Genomic DNA, 18,045 nt, shown 5'->3' with positions numbered 1-18,045 from the left:
GACGAAGAAAATGAAAAAGTTCTAAATAGGGGGAAAAAATATTCTGAGTAGTATGAAAAGTGAGCATTTCATAGGGGATGGTTGGTTAGCTGTAAGCTAACCCTTTTTGTCTCCTTACATTGACATTCAGGGCTGATACAATGAAAGGAAAGGGAGGCATTAAAGGGACATGATACCCAAATGTTGAAGTACTTGAAAGTGATATAGCATAGCTGTAAAAAGCTGACTAGAAAATAAGGAAGATATTTTACCTCAATATTTCCTCAGTAGCCACATCCCATTGTAAAGATACATTAGGCAGCCAATCAGATTGCTAGGCCCAGGACTTCCAAGGTAGTGTGCATCTGGCATGTGCAGGTGTCATGTTATTTCCCTACTAATTTTAATGACGTTTACTATAAAATCTTGAAAGATTTCACTGAAAATCACATGAGATCACATAGTGGGACATCAGCATTTACAAAGCTAATTGGCTGTTTTATAATTATTATTTCTTTTATGTATTTGGCAAGAGTCCATGAGCTAGTGACGTATGGGATATACAATCTTACCAGGAGGGGCAAAGTTTCCCAAACCTCAAAATGCCTATAAATACACCCCTCCCACAATTTCAGTTTTACAAAATTTGCCTCCTATGGAGGTGGTGAAGTAAGTTTGTGCTTGATTTTTATGATTTCTTCTATGATAAGCGCTTCTAAGCATTCTGAAGCCCAATTCCTCTCAGAGTAAAGTGTTTGTCAGAGGGATGTGAAGGGAGTATCTCCTATTGATTTTATGGTTTCTCTCACGGGAAATCTTTTCAAGGGTTCTCTGTTATCAGTCGTAGGGATTCATCTCCTACCTCCCTTTTCAGATCGACAATATACTCTTATATACCATTATCTCTGCTGATAGGTTTCAGTACTGGTTTGGCTATCTGCTATATGTGGATGGGTGTCTTTCGGTAAGTATGTAACTTTATTTAAGACGCTCTCAGCTATGGTTTGGTGCTTTATGTATTAATATAAAGTTTTAAATATATGTATTTTAGTTATATTTGCCATGAGTCAGGTCTATGTGTATTTCCCTTTGCAGTCTAAACAGTTTCAGTATAGGAATCATGTTTGGGAAGTTTATTAAAACTTTTTTTTCTTACCTGGGGTTCAGTCTTTTTCTAATTTGACTTTAATTTTTTCGCAGGCAAATCTAGGCTTGCGAGAACTCAAAATGCTGTTTTTTATTACTTTTTTTTGCTGCGAAGTTGCGCCTTTGGCGCAAATTTCGTTATTTCCTGAGTCTTTGTTGATGCTAGTTGTTTTGGCGCGAAATTGCGTTTATGACGCAAGGTGTGTTATTTCCTGGTGTTAGTTTTGCGCCAACATTTTTTAACTTCTTTTGCGTAATGCGTCATTCTTGGTGCCAAATTTTAGTTATTATACCCTTTCCCTCGAATGCTCCCTGTTTTCATGAACTTATGACTACTTTTGTTTTTTCTCTACTGAAACGGTTACATTGTGGAAATTGAATGTTTGGCCTAATGTTATTTTTCTTTTTCTGTTACGTTTTGCGAAATGTCTCATTCTGATCCTGACTCTGATGTTACTGTTGTCAGTATATGGCCGGGTTATAATACAATATATTTAATAATTATTCTTTAAAACAAACCCCCAATAAAATGCATATACTAAACAAAATTAATGTAAATTCCTAAATTCTTTATATTGGTTAAAATTTATAGACACATTGAATTATATTTATAGAAAACCAGATATGAATCAAACTATACAAGTTTAAAACTGTTATAATATTTTTTACAAAGCAAACCAAATATACCTTTAGAATTAACCTTATTCACAATTGAATTGCATTAAAATACCACAATGAAATATCACAGTATGGGTCCCTAGCTACCAGACAAATATACTTAAGCTATTAAGCCCACAAATGATTCTATACAACCCTAATTAAAACAATAGAATTTTTATATATATATATACTTACTGAAATAAATTCTTAATTATCTACAATTAAGACAAATTCTAATATATATATATATATATATATATATATATATATATATATATATATATATTAGGGTTGCACCGATACCAAGTACTTGTACTCGTGCAAATGCACCGATACTTAAACCGATACCTCCACTTCCTACCCATATGCTATCTTGTGGTGTTTTTTCAAACTGCATGTTCTCATTTTATTTTAAACTGGAGTGGAGACTAAACAAAAAATTGTTTACTACTCGTTCAGACAAACCCCTGAAGTACTGGTCAGTTAATAAACAGATTTCCAGCTCTGGCTAAAATGGCCCAAAAATATCTTTCTGCACCATGCAGTAGTGTGGAAAGTGAAAGACTGTTCAGCTTAGAGTCGAACCTCCATACAAATGTCAGATTGATGTTATATAACATCCCTACAACCCAATTGCATCACCCCTTTAAATGTAATATTTTATTGTAATATTTTTTATTTATAAACATGTTCAGTGAACTTTGTGACAAATAAAACTTTTATTATTTCATAATGTCTTTTGAATTACAGCCCTTTATAATTATAAAGAAGGATTCATGACATTAAAAAAAAAAAGTATTGGTAATTGGTATCGGCGAGTATTTGAAAACAAGTATCGGTACTTGTACTCGGTCATAAAAAAATGGTATCGGTGCAACCTATATATATATATATATATATATATATATATATATTTGCAAAGATAAATTACATACCAGAAAGATTTACTTACAATAATGGGCCTGACTAAAATATATTCAACACAAAGGATATTTTTCTAGCAAATACATTAATTACTTAGCATACAAGAGTGACTAGTTAAGACTACACAGGACTATGAATGCAAGCTAAAATACAAAGTACCCTTTTAAAATGACTAACTGCAATTTAGTTATAGTTACCAAATACCTTTGATTTAAATATTATACATATATTTATCAATCGCGTATACTTCACCAAAAATAACCAAATCGATATTTCAGCTTCCAATATTTTTAGTTTCACCTCATATGAAATAAAGGTATTGCAATGTGGATAAGAAAAAGTAGCCCAATTTGCTTAAAGTGACTGTGTCCCAACGCAGCAAATTATCAGTCCAGAGTTTAGCAAAAAGTTTGCCTGCCTCTCCTCTTGCATTTAGCTTATATTATCTTAATCATTGGTGAAACTATATGATAGGCCCTTCGGAAGCTTGTCTGTGATTCATCCTTGGATCTGAACATCTCATTGGTCACCTGGGAGACGCCTCCCTGACTGGCTCTGCATGTGTTCTAATAGACAATTTATTTGGCTGTCATACCAGTTCCATTCCCCTAGGGGGCAGCAGACAACCAGCAAATAGTCTCACCATCAATCACTGCTAATCCAAATATCTCCCTATATTGTGATTATTTAACATACTATAACTTTTTGCATTAATCACTTATAATTTTAAGTATAGATGGGCTAATATAATTTCATTTTTTGATTACTCTAATATTAAATACAAACATGTTTCTAGCAATCATACCAATTTTCAATTACATTGTCAATCATTTGCTTTCCCCAGAATCATCTTAATATGATATACATACCTTGACATCAGCAAACATGTCATTTTCATATAATTATATCTACATTGGATTACTATCCCATACAGATTAATATTTCTTATCTGTATATCTCTTTGAGAGTACAAAACACATACGCCTAGATTACGAGTCTTGCGTTAGCCTTAAAAAGCAGCGTTGAGGGGTCCCAACGCTGCTTTTTAATGCCCGCTGGTATTACGAGTCTGGCAGGTACAGGTGTACCACTCACTTTTCTTGCGCGACTCGAGCATACAGCAAATCGCCTTACGTCAATTGCGTATCCTATCTTTTTAATGGGATTTTATTAACGCCGGTATTACGAGTCTTGGAGAAAGTGAGCGGTACACCCTCTCCTGTCAAGAATCCTACTGCATTTAAAAGTCGGTAGTTAAGAGTTTTATGTGTTAAAATAAACTACCTATTAACCCCTAAACCGAGGCGCCCCCCCATCGCAAACACTTAAATAAAGTTTTTAACCCCTAATCTGCCGACCGGACATCGCCGCCACTTAAATAAATATATTAACCCCTAAACCGCCGCACTCCTGCCTCGCAAACACTAGTTTAATTTTATTTACCCCTAATCTGCCCCCCCATCCCCATCCTTAACATCGCCGCCACCTACCTACATTTATTAACCCCTAATCTGCCACCCCCAACGTCGCCGCAACTATATTAAAGGCATTAACTCCTAAACCTAAGTCTAACCCTAACACCCCCTAACTTAAATATAATTTAAATAAATATAAATAAAATTACTACAATTAACTAAATTATTCCTATTTAAAAATAAATACCTATAAAATAAACCCTAAGCTAGCTACAATATAACTAATAGTTACATTGTAGCTATCAGGATTTATTTTTATTTTACAGGCAACTTTGTATTTATTTTAACTAGGTACAATAGTTATTAAATAGTTATTAACTATTTAATAACTACCTAGCTACAAATTGACCTGTAAAATAAACCCTAACCTAAGTTACAATTGCACCTAACACTACACTATAATTAAATTCATTCCCTAAACTAACTACAATTAATTACAATTAAATTAAATAAACTAAAGTACGAAAAACAACAAACACTAAATTACAGAAAATAAAAAAATAATTACAATTTTTTTAAACTAATTACACCTACTCTAATCCCCCTAATAAAATAAAAAATACCCCCAAAATAATAAAATTCCCTACCCTATACTAAATTACAAATAGCCCTTAAAAGGGCCTTTTGTGGGGCATTGCCCCAAAGTAATCAGCTCTTTAACCTGTAAAAAAAAAAATACAATACCCCCCCCAACATTATAACCCACACACCTAACCCTACTCTAAAACCCACCCAATCCCCCCTTAATAAAACCTAACACTAACCCCTTGAAGATCACCCTACCTTGAGACGTCTTCACCCAGCCGGGCACAAGTGGTCCTCCAGAGGGGCCGAAGTCTTCATCCGATCCGGGCAGAAGAGGACATCCAGACAGACGTCTTCATCCAGACGGCATCTTCTATCTTCATCCATCCGGAGCAGAGCGGGTCCATCTTCAATCCAGCCGACGTGGAGCATCCTCTTCAAACGAAGTCCAACTGAAGAATGAAGGTTCCTTTAAATGATGTCATCCAAGATACCGACCCTTCGATTCCGATTGGCTGATAGAATTCTATCAGCCAATCGGATTTAAGGTAGGAAAAATCCTATTGGCTGATGCAATCAGCCAATAGAATTGAGGTTCAATCCTATTGGCTGATCCAATCAGCCAGTAGTATTGAGCTTGCATTCTATTGGCTTAATTTCCTACCTTAATTCCGATTGGCTTATAGAATTCTATCAGCCAATCTTCAGGCAGCTGTTTGAGATTGATTCCTCTTTTTTAAGTTTCTTATTTGCATTTATGAGAAAAAAATATTCTTTAGGGTGTGGATTTAATTTTTTCAGTGGAAAATGGCTGTTTTTATTTTTATCCCTCCCTCTCTAGTGACTCTTCTGTGGAGTTCCACATCTTGGGTATTGCTATCCCATACATCACTAGCTCATGGACTCTTGCCAATTACATGAAAGAAAACATAATTTATATAAGAACTTATCTGATAATTTCATTTATTTCATATTGGCAAGAGTCCATGAGACCCACCTTTTTTATGGTGCTTATGATTTTTTGTATAAAGCACAATTATATTTCCAGTTCCTTTTTGATGCTTTCTACTCCTTTTTCTATCACCCCACTACTTGGCTAATCATTAAACTGAATTGTGGGTGTGGTTAGGGGTGTATTTAAAGGCATTTTGAGGTTTGGGAAACTTTGCCCCTCCTGGTAGGATTGTATATCCCATACGTCACTAGCTCATGGACTCTTGCCAATATGAAAGAAATTAATTTATCAGGTAAGTTCTTACATAAATTGTTTTTTTTTTCAATTGAGATTTGTGCTGTTAGTCTTTTATATATATAAATCCTATATTTTTTTTAAAAAAAAGTTTTTTCTCAATGTTAAGAAAAAACAAATGTAAAATATGGGTAACGTGTTCCTGTTTGCACACTTTAGGTCTAACGCGCATGAAGAATGAGTTATCTTAAGGCACGTTTTGTAAATATTAAATATAAAATATTTTAATATTTTATATTTAATAAATACATAACGCACCTTAATATAACTCATGTCGGATTAGCGCAGATGAAGAATTAGTGTATTCCTGCCGGGTTAAATATTTATAGTAAATACACAGTAAACACATTATTAGATATTATTATAGAATTATTATTTAGACACACTCTAAATAATCTCTCAGCTCTTTCAGGCTTGATGTATTGATTCTCTGTTAAAGTAACATTGTCTGTTTAAGTATAATAGCTAACCAAGCTATTTTATAAATTATTTGCTTTGCAAGGGTTGCATTTTTAATTTAAAAAAAGGAAATAACTAAATAACTTTATTTCTAGCATTCCATTTTTTTTTAATTTTTTTTTTTCTGTCTGTGTGGGTAATTAGGGGTGGGATTATTTTCACCTGTGTGGGCCTTGCAAGCCTATAAATTTAGCACATTTACTCTGTGAGCTTGCTCTTTCAGGCTTGCTGTATTGACTCTCTGTTAAAGTAACATTGTCTGTTTAAGTATAATAGCTAACCAAGCTATTTTATAAATTATTTGCTTTGCAAGGGTTGCATTTTTAATTTAAAAAAAGGAAATAACTAAATAACTTTATTTCTAGCATTCCATTTTTTTTATTTATTTTTTTCTGTCTGTGTGGGTAATTAGGGGTGGGATTATTTTCACCTGTGTGGGCCTTGCAAGCCTATAAATTTAGCACATTTACTCTGTGAGCTTGCTCTTTCAGGCTTGCTGTATTGATTCTCTGTTAAAGTAACATTGTCTGTTTAAGTATAATAGCTAACCAAGCTATTTTATAAATTATTTGCTTTGCAAGGGTTGCATTTTTAATTTAAAAAAAGGAAATAACTAAATAACTTTATTTCTAGCATTCCATTTTTAAAAAAAAAAAAAATTCTGTCTGTGTGGGTAATTAGGGGTGGGATTATTTTCACCTGTGTGGGCCTTGCAAGCCTATAAATTTAGCACATTTACTCTGTGAGCTTGCTCTTTCAGGCTTGCTGTATTGATTCTCTGTTAAAGTAACATTGTCTGTTTAAGTATAATAGCTAACCAAGCTATTTTATAAATTATTTGCTTTGCAAGGGTTGCATTTTTAATTTAAAAAAAGGAAATAACTAAATAACTTTATTTCTAGCATTCCTTTTTTTTAATTTTTTTTTTTCTCTCTGTGTGGGTAATTAGGGGTGGGATTATTTTCACCTGTGTGGGCCTTGCAAGCCTATAAATTTAGCACATTTACTCTGAGCTTGCTCTTTCAGGCTTGCTGTATTGATTCTCTGTTAAAGTAACATTGTCTGTTTAAGTATAATAGCTAACCAAGCTATTTTATAAATTATTTGCTTTGCAAGGGTTGCATTTTTAATTTAAAAAAAGGAAATAACTAAATAACTTTATTTCTAGCATTCCATTTTTTTTTTTTTTTTTTTTTTATGTCTGTGTGGGTAATTAGGGGTGGGATTATTTTCACCTGCGTGGGCCTTGCAAGCCTATAAATTTAGCACATTTACTCTGTGAGCTTGCTCTTTTAGGCTTGCTGTATTGATTCTCTGTTAAAGTAACATTGTCTGTTTAAGTATAATAGCTAACCAAGCTATTTTATAAATTATTTGCTTTGCAAGGGTTGCATTTTTAATTTAAAAAAAGGAAATAACTAAATAACTTTATTTCTAGCATTCCATTTTTTTTTAAATTTTTTTTTTCTGTCTGTGTGGGTAATTAGGGGTGGGATTATTTTCACCTGTGTGGGCCTTGCAAGCCTATAAATTTAGCACATTTACTCTGTGAGCTTGCTCTTTCAGGCTTGCTGTATTGATTCTCTGTTAAAGTAACATTGTCTGTTTAAGTATAATAGCTAACCAAGCTATTTTATAAATTATTTGCTTTGCAAGGGTTGCATTTTTAATTTAAAAAAAGGAAATAACTAAATAACTTTATTTCTAGCATTCCTTTTTTTTTTTTTTTTCTGTCTGTGTGGGTAATTAGGGGTGGGATTATTTTCACCTGTGTGGGCCTTGCAAGCCTATAAATTTAGCACATTTACTCTGTGAGCTTGCTCTTTCAGGCTTGCTATATTGATTCTCTGTTAAAGTAACATTGTCTGTTTAAGTATAATAGCTAACCAAGCTATTTTATAAATTATTTGCTTTGCAAGGGTTGCATTTTTAATTTAAAAAAAGGAAATAACTAAATAACTTTATTTCTAGCATTCCATTTTTTTTTTATTTTTTTTTCTGTCTGTGTGGGTAATTAGGGGTGGGATTATTTTCACCTGTGTGGGCCTTGCAAGCCTATAAATTTAGCACATTTACTCTGTGAGCTTGCTCTTTCAGGCTTGCTGTATTGATTCTCTGTTAAAGTAACATTGTCTGTTTAAGTATAATAGCTAACCAAGCTATTTTATAAATTATTTGCTTTGCAAGGATTGCATTTTTAATTTAAAAAAAGGAAATAACTAAATAACTTTATTTCTAGCATTCCATTTTTTTTAATTTATTTTTTTCTGTCTGTGTGGGTAATTAGGGGTGGGATTATTTTCACCTGTGTGGGCCTTGCAAGCCTATAAATTTAGCACATTTACTCTGTGAGCTTGCTCTTTCAGGCTTGCTGTATTGATTCTCTGTTAAAGTAACATTGTCTGTTTAAGTATAATAGCTAACCAAGCTATTTTATAAATTATTTGCTTTGCAAGGGTTGCATTTTTAATTTAAAAAAAGGAAATAACTAAATAACTTTATTTCTAGCATTCCATTTTTTTTATTTATTTTTTTCTGTCTGTGTGGGTAATTAGGGGTGGGATTATTTTCACCTGTGTGGGCCTTGCAAGCCTATAAATTTAGCACATTTACTCTGTGAGCTTGCTCTTTCAGGCTTGCTGTATTGACTCTCTGTTAAAGTAACATTGTCTGTTTAAGTATAATAGTTAGCTAACCAAGGTAGTTAGGCAACCAAGGTTTTGGGGTAACCAAGGGGAAATATATTTATTTAATACTTTTAAGTTAAACCTTTTATTAAGAATGTGTGAGAATCTCATTCAGTGTACAGCTTGCCACATGTTTGCATCACTGGAGCAGCCGCTTCAGGGATTATATGTTTGTGGCAAGTGCAAGCATATTGTCTCTTTAGAAACTCGTATTGGGGATCTGGAGGAACGAATTGCAACACTGCATGAAATTCAGACACTTGAAAGGGAAATGGATAGGACTGAGCTGGTTGTTAATGGTTCCAGCAGTGGGAATGGGGAGGATTCAGATGAGGAGACTCCAGGATGTAGCTGGGTCACAGTTAGAGGGCGAGGTAAATGTAAGCGGAAGAGACAGGCCAGTTCTGAGCTGGTACACCCCAATAGATTTGCCAGATTAAGTGAAGATGTTGGGGATATCAGTTCAGGGGTGGCAGTGTCAGAGAGGGCTGTGTTGCCTAGTATAGTGAACAGTCCTTTAGCTGTGGAAGAGGAGCATACTATGGTGGGCAGTCCTTCAGTCATGGAAGAGGGGCATACAAGTCAGGGCCAGAGGCAGATGTTGGTGGTAGGAGACTCTATTATAAGGAAGGTTGATAGGGTAATTTGTCATCCAGACCCTTTACATAGAACAGTTTGCTGTCTTCCAGGGGCTCGTGTTAGGCATATTGTGGAGCGTATTGATAGATTGTTAGTGGGATGTGGGTCTGATCCTGCAGTCATGGTGCATATTGGTACTAATGAAGGAATCGGCGGGAGATGGAGAGTCCTAAAAAATGACTTCAGCGAGTTAGGTAGCAAGCTTAAAGCAAGGACCTCCAAAGTAATATTTTCTGAGATATTACCAGTGCCGTGTGCTAACTCAGTAAGGCAGAAGGAGCTAAGGTCTGTTAATTCATGGCTAAAAACATGGTGTAAAAATGAGGGGTTTGACTTTTTAGAACACTGGGCTGATTTTTCACTAGGGTACAATTTGTACAGTAAGGATGGATTGCACCTGAATTACATGGGTGCAGGTGTGTTGGGGGAAAGGATGGTAGCAAGTTTAGAGAACCTTTTAAACTAGGCAAAGGGGGGGAGGGTCAATTAGAACAAAATAGAACAGAGAGATCAGTCTCTGAATATGTCACTCCCTTAATATCTCAAGGAAGGGATGACTTAAGAAATGTCACATTAGAAAGTATAGAGGAAAGTACACCAAGTAGCAGCAGAAAGCACATGAAAATTAAATGTATGACAACAAATGCAAGAAGCATGACAGGTAAAATGGGGGAGCTTGACGCTCTTAGTTGCAGAAGAGGACTATGATGTTATCAGTATAACTGAAACTTGGTGGGATGATTCACATGACTGGGCAGTTAACTTAGAGGGGTATACATTATTTAGGAGGGACAGGAATAATAAAAGGGGTGGAGGAATTTGCATGTATATTAAACCTGACCTTAAACCTACAATAAGGGAAGATATTTATGATACAAGTGACAATGTAGAGACCCTGTGGGTTGAAATAAAGAGTGGGGGAAAAAAAAAAATATATTACTAGGAACATGCTACAAGCCTCCCAACATTAGTGACCCGGAGGAAACTCAACTACTTATCCAAATAGGTAAGGCTGCTAATAACAGTGCTGTAATTATGGGAGATTTTAACTACCCTGATATAAACTGGGCCAATGAAACTAGTAATTCAGCTAAGGGGGATAGATTTTTAAATGTTCTCAGGGATAACTTCTTGTCACAATTAATAGAGGAGCCAACTAGGAGTAAAGCTATATTGGATTTAGTGCTATCAAACAATACAGATATAATATCAAACATAGAAGTTAAAGAACATTTGGGTAACATTGATCATAACATGGTTACATTTGAAATCTCTTTTCATATGCAGTGTTTTAAAGGCTTAACTAAGACTTTTAATTTCAAGAAAGCAAAATTCAACGATTTAAGGAAATCATTAAATATAAATTGGGACAATGTATTTTCTAATAAAAATATAGAGGATAAATGGATAATATTTAAAAATTTGTTAAATAAATATACATATCAATACATACCATATGGTTATAAAAATAAAAATAAAAAAACTAAGCCGTTATGGCTAAATAAAAATGTGTTAAGAGAAATTAGGAAAAAACGTAGGGCATTTAAATTATTAAAAGAAAATAGTACAGACTCAGCATACAATATTTATAAGGAATGTAACAAAGCATGCAAAAAAGCAATCAAATTAGCCAAAATTAAAAATTAATTAATTAATTAATTAAAGTCTAACCCTAAAAGGTTCTTTATGTACATAAATAGCAAAAAATCTAAGAAGGATAATATAGGTACATTAAAATGTGTGGAGGGTAGCATGATAAATAATGACAGGGAGAAGGCTGAGGTACTAAACCAGTTTTTTTCTTCAGTATACACGAGAGGAACAATTGAATGATACTTTGGAACAGAATAGAACATGCCAGTCCATACCACTAACTGGGTTTTGTTTAGAGGATATCAGGAAAAAACTAAAAAATATTAAGGTAAATAAAACTCCAGGCCCAGATGGAATACACCCAAGGGTGTTAAGTGAACTTAGCACTGTTATAGACAAACCTTTACTCTTAATTTTTCAAGACTCATTATCCTCAGGCATGGTACCCCAGGATTGGCGTAAAGCTGATGTGGTGCCACTCTTCAAAAAGGGAAGCAGGGATGATCCAGGAAGCTATAGACCAGTTAGTCTGACATCAATAGTGGGGAAGATATTTGAAGGGATTATAATAGATTATATTGATGAGCATATTCGTGTAAACAAGATTATGAGTTCTAATCAGCATGGCTTTAGGAGAAATAGATCATGTCAAACTAATCTAATTAGATTCTACGAGGAAGTAAGTAAAAATATAGATAAAGGGGAATCAGTTGATGTGATATACTTAGATTTTGCAAAGGCATTTGATACAGTGCCACATGAGAGATTAATGCACAAAATTAAGGGACTGGGAATAGCTGAAAATGTTAGCTCATGGATAAATAACTGGATAAAAGATAGGGAGCAACGAGTAGTAGTAAATGGATCATACTCATCTTGGACAAAGGTAATCAGTGGCGTCCCCCAGGGATCAGTACTGGGCCCTGTTCTTTTTAATATTTTTATAAATGACTTGGAGCAAGGATTAAATAGCGACATCTCTATTTTTGCAGATGATATTAAGTTAAGTAAGGTCATTAGGTCAGAGCAGGACGAACTCTCTTTACAAAGGGATTTGCTAAAATTAGAACTATGGGCAAGTGAATGGAAAATGAGATTTAATACGGAAAAATGTAAGGTTCTACATTTTGGAAGTAAAAATAAGCAGGCTACGTATTTTTTAAATGGGACAAGACTTAGCCAAACACAGGAGGAAAGGGATTTGGGAGTAGTAATAGATAACAAGCTAAAGATGAGTGCACAATGCAGGGCAGCGGCTTCAAAGGCTAATAAGATACTAGCATGTATTAAAAGAGGCATTGATTCAAGGGAGGAAAGCATAATTCTGTCATTATATAAAGCCCTGGTAAGACCTCACCTTGAGTTTGGAGTGCAGTTCTGGGGACCGATTGCTAAAAAAGATATTGCAGAACTAGAAAAAGTTCAGAGAAGGGCCACAAAGCTAATAAGGGGATTGGAGAAATTAACCTATGAGGAGAGGCTAGCCAAACTGGGTCTGTTCTCTTTAGAAAAAAGGCGCTTGAGAGGTGACATGATTACTTTATATAAATATATTCAAGGCCCATATACAGAGATGGCAGAAGCTCTTTTTATTCCAAGAAAATAGTTTCTGACAAGAGGTCATAATTTAAGGTTGGAGGAAAGGAGATTTAATCTCCTGCAACGGAAACGTTTTTTCACTGTAAGAGCAATAAAATTGTGGAACTCATTACCAAAGGAGGTAGTGAATGCCAATACCATAGATACATTTAAAAAATAGTCTGGATAAATTTCTGTATATAAACAAAATTCATAGATATGATTGCTAGTATTAAATGGGTCACATTTTAATGGGGTTATTTAAGCTTGACTGGAGCTTTTTGTAAGTATTTTAGATTTGTATAGGTTGAACTCGATGGACTTCAGTCTTTTTTCAACCTTATCTACTATGTTACTATGTTACACACAATATATATATATATTCCACTGAAATAAGTGCACTCCTACAAACAGTAAGTTTCAATTCGGCCAGTTAAAATATCCAAGTTATAACACAAGCACTCATTGGACTTGATATACAGGTGAAATAAAAAGTGTTTTATTCCATATAAACAAGTGACATTTCGGGGGGTGTTCACCGTTGGTCTGATGAAGGGGTGAACACCCCAAAACTTCACTTGTTTATATGGCATAAAAAACTTTATATTTCACCTGTATCAAGTCCAGTGAGTGCTTGTGTTATAACTTGGACATATATATATATATAATGGGACGTGCAGTCAGGAGGCAGGGGAGGCACTGCTTACCCTGCCATAGAAAGAAAAAAACAAATTTTAATTAAAATTTAAAAAGTGAAAACATTTTTTTTACTTGACATTCATGGAGAGAGGCAGTCACCAGCTCAGTCTCCGATGCTGTATAATGGAGCGCCGGAGTGCCCACCCCACTCTGTGAGTCACATTGTTGTATTTTAACCAAATCAATTAGAGCACAGTTAAGGCTGCTCTCTAGCAGCCTTATGGGGTGGGGCTGATGTCAGTTGAGACTATGGACATATGATTGGCGAAGCACTCTCTTGTCTCGCCCACATTGTTAACAACCAGGATTGAAGCTGTCTGTGTTGGTATTACCATGCCTGGCTGGCCGTGGCTTCAGCCTGACAGCCTCCAGAGTCAGGACCGAAGGTATTGAAGGAGTGGAATGTGACTATTCACTCATGGAGTGAGTTGATACAGCCCTGTTGAGTGCTGGAGGACGTTTCAGCAGATAGTTAAAGGGCCACTAAACCCAAAATCTTTCTTTCATGATTCAGATAGAGAATAGAAATTTAAACAACATTACAATTTACTTCCATTATTTATTTTGCTTCATTTTTTAAATATCCTTAGTTGAAGAAAAAGCAATGCACATGGTGAGCCAATCACACGAGGCTTCTATGTGCAGCAACCAAACAGCAGCTAGTGAGCATATCTAGATATGCTTTTGATCAAAGAATATCAAGAGAATAAAACAAATTAGATAATATAAGTAAATTAGAAAGATGTTTAAAATTGCATTCTCTTTCTAAATCATAAAAGAAAAAATGTGGGTGGCATTTCCCTTTAAGGTTAGTGTGTGTTATCACGTTGGAGTGGGGATTAGAGCAGGAAGGTTGCTGTGCTGAAGCTGTGTGGTCTTTTATTGCAAATGCTCTTTGCTTTAACATAAGCAAGAAACTATGAGACACAAAAAAAGAACTAAAGGAGTAGTGTGCATTGAACTGTCTGCCCTGCAAAGGTAAAGGGAAATGCTGCTTTTGTATTTTGCGTGGAGTCAGGGCTGCCATCAGGGGGTCATGGGTGACGGGTTACTACAGGAGCCAGACAGGTCTGAGATAGCACTGTAACTTTTTGTAAGGAGTTGAGCAGCACTTAGTTCTGTAAAAAAACGATTGAATCCAACATTGCATTTTAAAACTTTTTATTTATTTAAAAAAAAAAAATGGGATGGGAGGGTTGGGCGCTTCAGACCTGGGTCTGACTGTCAATCAAATTTTCATAACCAGTGATATGTGCCGCCACAAGTGCTGACCACTCACAGAGCGCAGGTTTCAAACTTCTAGGCTCTGAGTGTAATGTGTGACTTGTGAACTGCCTCTGCAATTTCTCTGGGCTGCTGCTAGAAGCTTGCCGTTTCCTTCCCTCCCACTCTTACCTCCCCAATGAAGTGCCGCCAGCCTCTGCACACAGTACACTAGAGAGAATTCAGTGAACAATAAGGTAAAGGAGAAAGGCTGTTTTATCTAAGTTATGCTGCCGTGACACTGACAGGACATAAATCTCCCATACTCCAGTTCACAGCAGAACACAAACTTTTTTTTTTAACCCCTGCTGTGCTTAGCATAGTGTTTTCTTTTCTACTCCTCTTTTTTCCTTTATTCTATGGTGCATATATTGTGTTTTACAGTAACAGTGCACCCTGGATGATGCAGAAGAGTAATGAGCTGTAGGAATGCCTGTGTGTGTTTAAGTATATAAATACTCTTAGGTCCCTACTATTTCACACTTGTAATGTTCCTCTAAAACTTAAGAATTCTGACATTTTTGCTTTATATTTCTTATTTTATCTAGCAATGTATTTAACTCTTTAGTGAGACATGTTTTTTTGTGTGCCTGAGTGTTTCTGCAGACTTTTAAAAGGGACAGTCTACATTTTTTTTTTTAAAGATAGATAATCCTTTTATTACACATTCCCCACTTTTGCATAACCAAACCAGTTATATTAATACACTTTTCACCTCTGCGATTACCTTATATCTAAGCATCTTCTGACAGCCCCCTGATCACATGACTTTTATTTATTATCTATTGACTTGCATTTAGTGCTGTTGTTCTAACTCTTAAATAACTCCTTGAGCGTGAACAAAATGTTATCTATATGGCCCACGTGAACTAGCAGTCTCCTGTTGTGAAAAGCAAATAAAAAAGCATGTGATAAAAGGCTATCTGTAGTGGCTTAGAAACAGGCAGAAATTTAGAGGTTTAAATGTTATAAAGTGTATTAATATGTCAATGTTGGTTGTGCAAAGCTGGGAATGGGTAGTAAAGGCATTATCTATCTTTTTAAGCATATAACAATTTTAGTGTAGATTGTCCCTTTAAGTATCCAACAATTGAACCTCTATTGGGTTCATGTGTGTGTTTATCTGGATGTGATACTAGCCATTGCCTCACTAGCCACTGACCTCACCGCTGACCTCCTCTCAACAGATCAACCAACCGGTGTCAGCTGCCTGGGTGCAGAAATACAGAACAATAGCCTCTCAAATAAATGCACTCTCAGGACTTTTATATGGAATAATGAAGTTATTTTTTATTGGAAAGTTTTCGGGTATACACTACCAGATGCTGATGGAAGGGTAGTGTATACCCGAAAACGTTCCAATAAAAAATAACTTTGTTATTCCATATAAAAGTCCTGAGAGTGCATTTATTTGAGAGGAGATATATATATATATATATCTATTTTATTATTATTTAGAATCGGAGGGAGGAGTTAATACTATTATGCTTAACAAAACCTGGTGCAACCCTTTAAAGAATTCTTTTATAGAAAGACACAGAAATAATCAAGTGGCATACATAACTGTCACTTTAAAGAAAGGGATTACTGCACACAGAATTCTTAATCAAATTGTAATTTATTAAGTTGCGATTATAAAAAGATATCATTGACTGGGTAGTATCCAGTGTCCTGAACAAACCAACAAAAAACATACAACATCTAACAAAAACAAACAAAACCTAAATAAAGCAAGAAAAACCTTTATGCCTTTAAACATATACAAAGTACACATAGAGTCCTTAAAGCGAGGATCAAAAGCATCTGGCTAAATATCACTAGTCAGAGTTACTCACACAGTCCACAAATGATATTGAAGGCTTGCAAGCTTGGAATCCGGAGGTATACCTCTGTTTGTGGCAGCGTTTAAACAAACCGTCATTCAGCTTCAGCTCTCAGACATGCCGATACCTTAGATGACGTCATGAGGGGGCAGGTTAGTGATCTTACACGCCTCTCCTCTGGTTGGTTAGATTCCAGAAAATCTTTGTCTCATAGGCTGTCATGCCTGTCAAGTGTAAGGCTTGTATAGCAGCTTCTATGTGGTTAAAGTGGGAAAATACCAATATACCAATCACTGGATGTGGAGGGTCTATACTCTTCTTTTCCCCACAAAGTAGGTTTGAAAGCCATCGAAAGTTTTCTCAACCCCTTAATGACCACAATGTACCCTGTATGTCACTGGTCGTTAAGGTTTTTTTCAGGCCATAATAGCACAAGTCTAGCAAGAACACGCTATTAATGCCCTCCCTCCAGCAGGCTTTGTGGAATTGAGCAGTCTCAACGCTGGTGGCAAGACCACGTTATAAAACAATCAAGTCCCAAAAAAAGGCCAGCGACATTCAGGGTACGTCGCTGGTCCTTAGGGGTCCAGAGTATAAAGGACACACTGAATTTGTAGTATCACTACTGAGATTCATTCTAGAAAATAATGTCTTCATGTTTGATGGCAAAGTGTACCGTCAACTAATGGGCACAGCGATGGGGGCGGTTTGCGCCCCGACATATGCCTGTTTACATCTGGGGGCTTGGGAGCACGGTGAGGTCTTTGAGAACTACAGCGACATTGCTGATGAGCATATCTAGATGTGGATACGGTATGTGGACGATGTGCTTATCTTGTGGGATGGCACAATCAATGAATTTAAAGAATTTGTTACCATTTTGAATCGGAATAACAGAAATATTTTTTTAACCTTTGAAACCAGTAATATAGGACTCTCCTTTCTTGATCTACAAATTAAGAAGGAGGGACAGTCTATTATTGCAGAGAACTATAGAAAAGAAAACGTGACTAACAGTGTTTTACACACTGGAAGTGGCCATCCAGAGCACCTTAAGAGGGCTATTTCGTATGGCCAATTCCTGCGTCTAAGAAGGAATTGCTCCTCTCTCTCTGTTTGACTGCCATGCATTACAAATGAAGGAGGGCTTTCTGAAAAGGGGGTATTCAAATAAGTGTGTGAAAAAGGCCCTTTGGAAGGCAAGAAGTATGTCAAGAGATGATATTTTGTATAAAGAGAAAGAGAACCAGAACCAGATTAGATTCATTTCCACGTTTAATAACCAGTGTGAGGAGGTCAGGTCAATTATGAAAAAGAATTGGCACCTTCTCACAATGGATGAGAAA

Source organism: Bombina bombina, chromosome 6, assembly GCF_027579735.1.
Source record: "Bombina bombina isolate aBomBom1 chromosome 6, aBomBom1.pri, whole genome shotgun sequence".
NCBI classification, from domain to species: Eukaryota; Metazoa; Chordata; class Amphibia; order Anura; family Bombinatoridae; genus Bombina; species Bombina bombina.
Note: the sequence above shows the minus strand (reverse complement) of the source record.